Source organism: Canis lupus, chromosome 2, assembly GCF_003254725.2.
Source record: "Canis lupus dingo isolate Sandy chromosome 2, ASM325472v2, whole genome shotgun sequence".
Taxonomy (NCBI): domain Eukaryota; kingdom Metazoa; phylum Chordata; class Mammalia; order Carnivora; family Canidae; genus Canis; species Canis lupus.
This window is the reverse complement of record NC_064244.1, coordinates 37,310,966-37,317,342: the sequence shown is the minus strand read 5'-3', so window position 1 is coordinate 37,317,342 and position 6,377 is coordinate 37,310,966. Positions and strand designations below refer to the sequence as shown.

General features: G+C 39.8%; 1 long non-coding RNA gene across 1 annotated transcript; it reads right to left on the bottom strand.

Moving 5' to 3' along the window:
* Nucleotides 1–1,527: 1,527 nt before the first annotated feature.
* Nucleotides 1,528–5,015, bottom strand: LOC118354076 (uncharacterized). The gene is made up of 3 exons (XR_004813995.2): nucleotides 4,910–5,015; nucleotides 3,644–3,733; nucleotides 1,528–1,635 (listed from the first exon to the last, which is right to left on the bottom strand). It is a non-coding gene; the product is annotated as an uncharacterized LOC118354076 (long non-coding RNA).
* Nucleotides 5,016–6,377: the final 1,362 nt, after the last annotated feature.

The following is a 6,377-nucleotide window of genomic DNA, read 5'->3' as shown; positions in this document are numbered from 1 at the left end:
AAATGTCTTAACTCAGGCTTGGTCCTGCGAATACAGAGGAGGAGCACTTGGCAATAAGCAGGTCTTCCCCCCAGTAGAGAAGCATGGGGTAGGAAAGCAGTATAGGGGTAGGGCAAGAGGCCGTGGTTGTGTGGTCATTTTTGTGTATTTGAGTCCCATATATTTTTAATTTTTTATTTTGAGTAATTATAGATTCACATGGACTTGCAAGAAATAATATAGAGTGATCACATATACCCTTCTCTAGTCTTCCCCCATAGTAACATCTTGGATAATTACACAGTATCAGTACCCAGGAAATTGACATCTTTCAACTTTATTTTGATTTCTGCAGTACTGCATGCACTTGATTATGTGTGTGTGTGTGTGTGTGTGTTTGCACACATATTTGGTTCCATGCAGATTTATCATGTGTAGATTCTTGTAGATTTAGAATTACCACCACAATCAGACACAGAACAGTTGTATCACAAGGATCCCTTTTATAACCATGCCCATCTATCAATACATCCCCCAACCTATGTCAACCACTACTCTGTTCTGTCTCCGTAATTTTGTCACTTGAGATGTATTTTTAGTTTGTTTCTCTCATCCTAGAAATATCTAGAATACTTGAATGTGAAGTTGAGGAGGACGCGATAGCAAGGCTATGCGTTCTGCTCTCTTTCACCCTCTCTTTACTTAGAGAAATCTTTTAACAGCCATCTGTGCAGCCTTTCTGTTAATAGAGAGATAGTGGAGGTCAATGTGTTGTAAATGATAGGGTGGCTCTGTAGTGCTCTAACTTCCTGACCTCCAAACCTTGGCTGTTTCCTATGGTAAATGGGGTTAATAATTATAATGATCTCACAGAGTTGTTTGAGGTTAAAATGAAATAATGCACGTCAAACACTGCATGCCGTTATTAAAGAGAGAACCGGGTCAGTCCCAGTAGCTCAGCGGTTTAGTGTCACCTTAGACCCAGGGCAGGATCCTGGAGACCTAGGATCGAGTTCCCCATCGGGGTCCCTGCGTGGAGCCTGCTTCTCCCTCTGCCTGTGTTTCTGCCCCCGCCCCCCCCGGTCTCTCATGAATAAATAAATAAAATCTTTTTTAAAAATTCTGGAAGCCGAGTCCAGAAGTCTGTGTATAAATAAATAAATAAATAAATAAATAAATAAATAAATAAATAGAGAGAGAACTCTGTGCCACACCCCCTTGGACAGTTATCACATGACTATACAACGAAAGTTTTAGAGAGGTGTTGCTCCTAGAGAGCTGGAATCTTCCTCTCCCAGATTCTTGTCATCGGCCTTAACTTTACTTTCCTAAGCCTCACAGAATAAATTGGATCCTTGTTCTACCTTGTTCTACAGCATTTAGCTCTTGTAAGTCAAATCCTGTGCTCGCCTCCTCTCCGGGCCCCACTTCCTTTAAAGTGATCCCCATATGATTCCTTAATGACAGAACTGGGTCTGTCTTTTTCACCATGTCTTCATCGCCTAGCAGAGTGCCTTGCCCATGTTTTGTGCTCAAACATGTTTTAATGGACGATATACCTTAGCAATCTTTTATCTTCACAGTTGTCCTGAGCACTCACCATTCAGCCAGTTTCTCTTAAACAGTGGTACAAAAATGGCTTTTATTAATCTCTGTCTATAAAAACAAAGGTTACAAGGTGTATCATTTCTGAGCTCCAACAACAAATGGCAATGTATTGTGTTACTTTGAACATGAGAAAAAAAATAAACTTCTATATAAACCTTTGGAGCTAATGTTATAGAGTAATAGGAAATTCTCTATTTCTGGGTAGGTTTCTAATCCTGTTTATTAAGTCACAGCTAGGTTTTTTTGGCTGACTGATTTGTCAGGAAAACCACTAGATCTTTCCATAGGAGTGGTCACTATAGCACCAATCGTTTCTTCCATGTTGGTTTGAATTAAATCCAAGAAATGACACCCCATCTTGCTTCCTCTTCTTTTTGAGAAAAGGAATTGTCATCAAACCAACTGCAGGACTATATGATGTTTTCCTTGCACATAAGTGAGACTCCAGCATAAGCTCAGAAAATTAAGTCCAGGTAGCCCGGGTGGCTCAGCGGTTTAGCGCTGCCTTTGGCCCAGGGCCTGATCCTGGAGACTCAGGATCAAGTCCCACATTAGGCTCCCTGCATGGATCCTGCTTCTCCCTCTGCCTGTCTCTGCCTCTCTGTGTGTGTGTCTCTCTCATGAATAAATAAATAAAATCTTTTAAAAAGAAAAAGAAAATTAAGTCCATGTCTGTCCCACCCCACCAACATTCAGGTCACCATCATCTCATCTAAAAAGCTGGCAGCAGATTCCTAGCTAGTCTCCAGATCTCCATTTGTCTCACTCTTTTTTTTTTTTTTTTTTAAGATTTTATTTATTTACTCATGAGAGACACACAGAAGCAGAGACATAGGCAGGGGGAGAAGCAGGCTCCCTCCAGGGAGCCCGATGCGGGACTCAATCCCAGGATCCCCAAGACCTGAGCCAAAAGAAGATGCTCAACCACTGAGCCACCCAGGTACCCCCTCTTATCTCACTCCTTAGACTCTCTCCACACTGCTGCTGGCTTGATCTTGCAGAAGCAAAAGCCCCAAACGCCATTTCTTCCTGTGACTACACCCTGAGCTGTCACCTCCTTATCACCCCTCATTTACTGTGCTCTATCCATTTAAAATGGCTTGTTATACCTTAATGCATTTGTGTTCTATTTCATCCCTTGATTTTTTCAGAAAGTATCTCTACCTGAAATAATTTTTATCTAACTGTAACTTGTCCCTCAGCTTAGACATTGGGTCTTTCCTGAGCCCAAACCCAGGCCAGAAACTTCTCCTAAGGGCACCTGAACTCCCCTCCACCACCATTACAACTCTCATCACGCTATGTGATAATTGCTGTTTGCTCACTGTAAGCAAGTGGTGGGTGGAAGTTAAGGAGAGATTCTATTTGCATATATGTTATATAGTATAGCATGGGCTTTTGGAGAAGGCTTCACCTTTGAAAACTGAAGGAATTAATTGTTAAAATATTGTGACTTGTTTTTATATGATGAGTGAGATGGATGTTGGGGGAAAAAGTTTGGTATAATTCTGTAACATTCTAAAAAGAAATATTCCTATTACACGTATTTTTCATACACATGCATTATGCTTCAAATTTTAGTTCCCAAACTAGTTTTAAGGATCCTTTCTGTCATACAAACATTTTGAATATGATGCAAACAATTTCTGCATGCCTTGTGGGCTTTCCTTAAATGGAGTAAAAACTGTGCATTATCTGCACTCTTTCCAGTCCAATTATAGATTTTCTGTGGTTAGCAGCTGGACGTTTGAACACATTCCTCCTATAGCATGGAGATCCAAGGAGTTCTGAATTTGTGATTAGCAAGAGGAATTGTGCCTTAAAACATACATCACTCCCAAATGGAGCTGAAACATTCAACATCTCATTTATTCTGTAGTAAACAATTTTGTTTTCTAACAAGGAACAGTTGCCATCCAACTCCTTCTAAATTTCAGTGTATACTTCCTTGAACAGAAAGCTTTTGGTGTTTTTGACTACTTTTCTTTGATTGTGTGCCCAGTACCACAAGGTGAAACTAGACAGTTTAAAAAAAAAAAAGTCTCATTCAGCTTACATTGTAGCAAAACTTCACATCCTCTCAGAGATGAGTTGAAATGCCTCATCACCTTATTGTGAATCTTATTTGTCCTGAATAAAGAAACTCCTATAAGATGAAAGAAACTCAATGAAAAGAAATTCCTGCAATTTCTTATTTACTTTTATCTCTGGCAGTTTATGGGGGAAATAATAAAAACTTTACAGATACATGCACACACGCACACAAGGGTATTTGCTCCAGTATTGCTTCAAAGGGCAAAGAACCAAAAACTAGAATGTCCATTAGAAAATGGTTGAAAAAATTATGGCACCTCTATACTGTGGGATATCAGTAACCATTAAAAAATCAAGTTAGGCTCATATCCACAAATCATGATTTTTCCAAGTGAGAAAATAAGGCTTCAGAATAATGCATATAATATAATTTCTTCTAAGAACGGTATGACCAGTTGGGGGAAATGCTCTTTCTACTGGGGGGAGAGAGAGAGAGAGAGAGAGAGAGAGAGAGAGAGAGAGAGAGAGAGAGAGAGATTTGTATGTAGTTTTAAGAACACTGATAAAAGACTGGACCATCTTAATCTGTTAACACTGGCAGAAAGATAGGATTGGAAAAGGCCTATTTCTTTACATGTCTTTGCATTATTTCATTTCTTGCAAATAACATAGTTTTTTGAAATGAAAACTAACAGAAAATAAATTCTCAAAAAGGAGAGTTACAAAAGAGAGAGAGAACGAAAGAGAAGCCACAACAAACCACGGGTGTCAGTATGTTTATTCTGGTTCCACCACTAGCGTAGAACTCCTGCAGTCCCTGCCAAGGGCAGAGGACACCTAAGCCAGGCCATGAAACAGTAGCAGGAGCAAAGGGGGAGAAGGGAAGACGTGGATGAGAATCTGAAGAATGACCGCAGATTTTGTCAAGATTTACGGGCTGCTGAGAATGCCAGTCATTCATTTAATTCATATGTGCTGAGCACATGTAGGTGCAGGGGCTGTGGGGGTGCTGAGGATAGGACTGTGCACAAACACACAGTCACTGCTCAAGGTCTATAAATGATTAGCCTAGAGGTAGGGCTCAAATGAGGTGGGGGTGTAGGCAGTGGTCCAAGTCGTCATGGCAGCAAGGAAGCATTCAAGAACAATTTCATTATGGACTCAAGGGATAAAGAAGAAAAAGAAATCACTATATTGAGTTATATCACCAAGTCTCTTCCTGGTTTTTACTAGGATTTTTCATCTGAAGATTTATTGTCAAACTCCTTTCTACAGATAAAATGCTTACCATAAATCACATTGTAGGGATGCCACTTGAAGAAAAAGTTGGCGTAGCCACCTTGCAGTAAGTTTGAGAAACACAGTGATGAAAAGTGCATCCAGACACCACAATAATATATTGTGAAAACATAAGATGAGGCCGTGTGGGATCCTGGGAACATTCTAGTCTAACCTGGGTAGTGAGTACATGGCTGCTCCTTTTATTACTATTTCTTAAACTGCACATACACATTTCATATACTCTCTGTAACGTCGTAATATGAAAACCAAAACAACAAAGAAGTAAATTATTTTTGAGCAAAAGTTAACGCTTCCATAATGTATGAATTAAATTTCTATATCAAACCTTCTCAATGACACACAGCTATAGATGTTCATTTTTCTGTCTTTTCTCCTTAATTATGCTGTTTCTATCACAATAAATCATTTAGGCAAACAAAGCATGATTTTTAATGAAGTTTCATGGAGATTTTAAGCAAAGAGCAAACATTTCACATTAAACTGAAATTGGGGGATCCCTGGGTGGCTCAGCGGTTTGGCGCCTGCCTTTGGCCCAGGGCGCGATCCTGGAGTCCCAGGATCGAGTCCCACATCGGGCTCCCGGCATGGAGCCTGCTTCTCCCTCCTCCTGTGTCTCTGCCTCTCTTTCTCTCTCTCTCTCTTTCTCTCTCTCTCTCTGTGTCTATCATAAATAAAAATAAATAAATAAATCTTTAAAAAATATTTTAAAAAATAAAATAAACTGAAATTGACATCTTGAATCCTTTAATACTTATATACTGATAGTATTTTGCTTTAGCTTCAGCAGTGATGAGAGAAATGATAAATATTCTAACAATATCAAGGAGCTATGAATATTCAGATTGTGAGCAAGTCCTAACTGCCCACAGTTTTCCTTTGGAGTGGGGAAGGGTTGTCAGAGAGACTTCCAGAAGAAGTGACTGACTTACCCTTAAGGTGTTAAATGCTGGCCCCACAAAATATACCAAATACTATGTGGTGATAAAGCCCAGTTCATTGCTTGGTGCAAGTGAGGAGAACACCCCTCTAGAGAACCATAACAGCACCTGAGAGACGTTGAGATACTGATTGAGGTTTGAGGTCTGGTTTAAAGTACGCCTGTCTATGCAGGGGATCTAGCTAAGATTAGGTCAATGTTATGACCAAATAATTTGGGATGTGTAAAAACAGCAAAGGGAGGATTTTGAGGTTAGAGTTTCAGAGTCTTGGACTATAAACTGTTAGTTGATGCTTTCTATTGAATAAATTGATGAGTCTTTCAATTCCTGGAATGAACAACAAAGTTGGTTGCAATGATTTTCTTCCTGGGCAAGAGTCTTCTGGAGTAGTAAAATTATGTTGATGAAGATGATGGAATAAGGAAGTCATGTTAATAATTGCAGATAGTAAGCTGTGTGGAAGATTTCCTCTCTCCGTGAGTAGGAAGTCAGAGACAGCAGGAAGGATCCACCCAT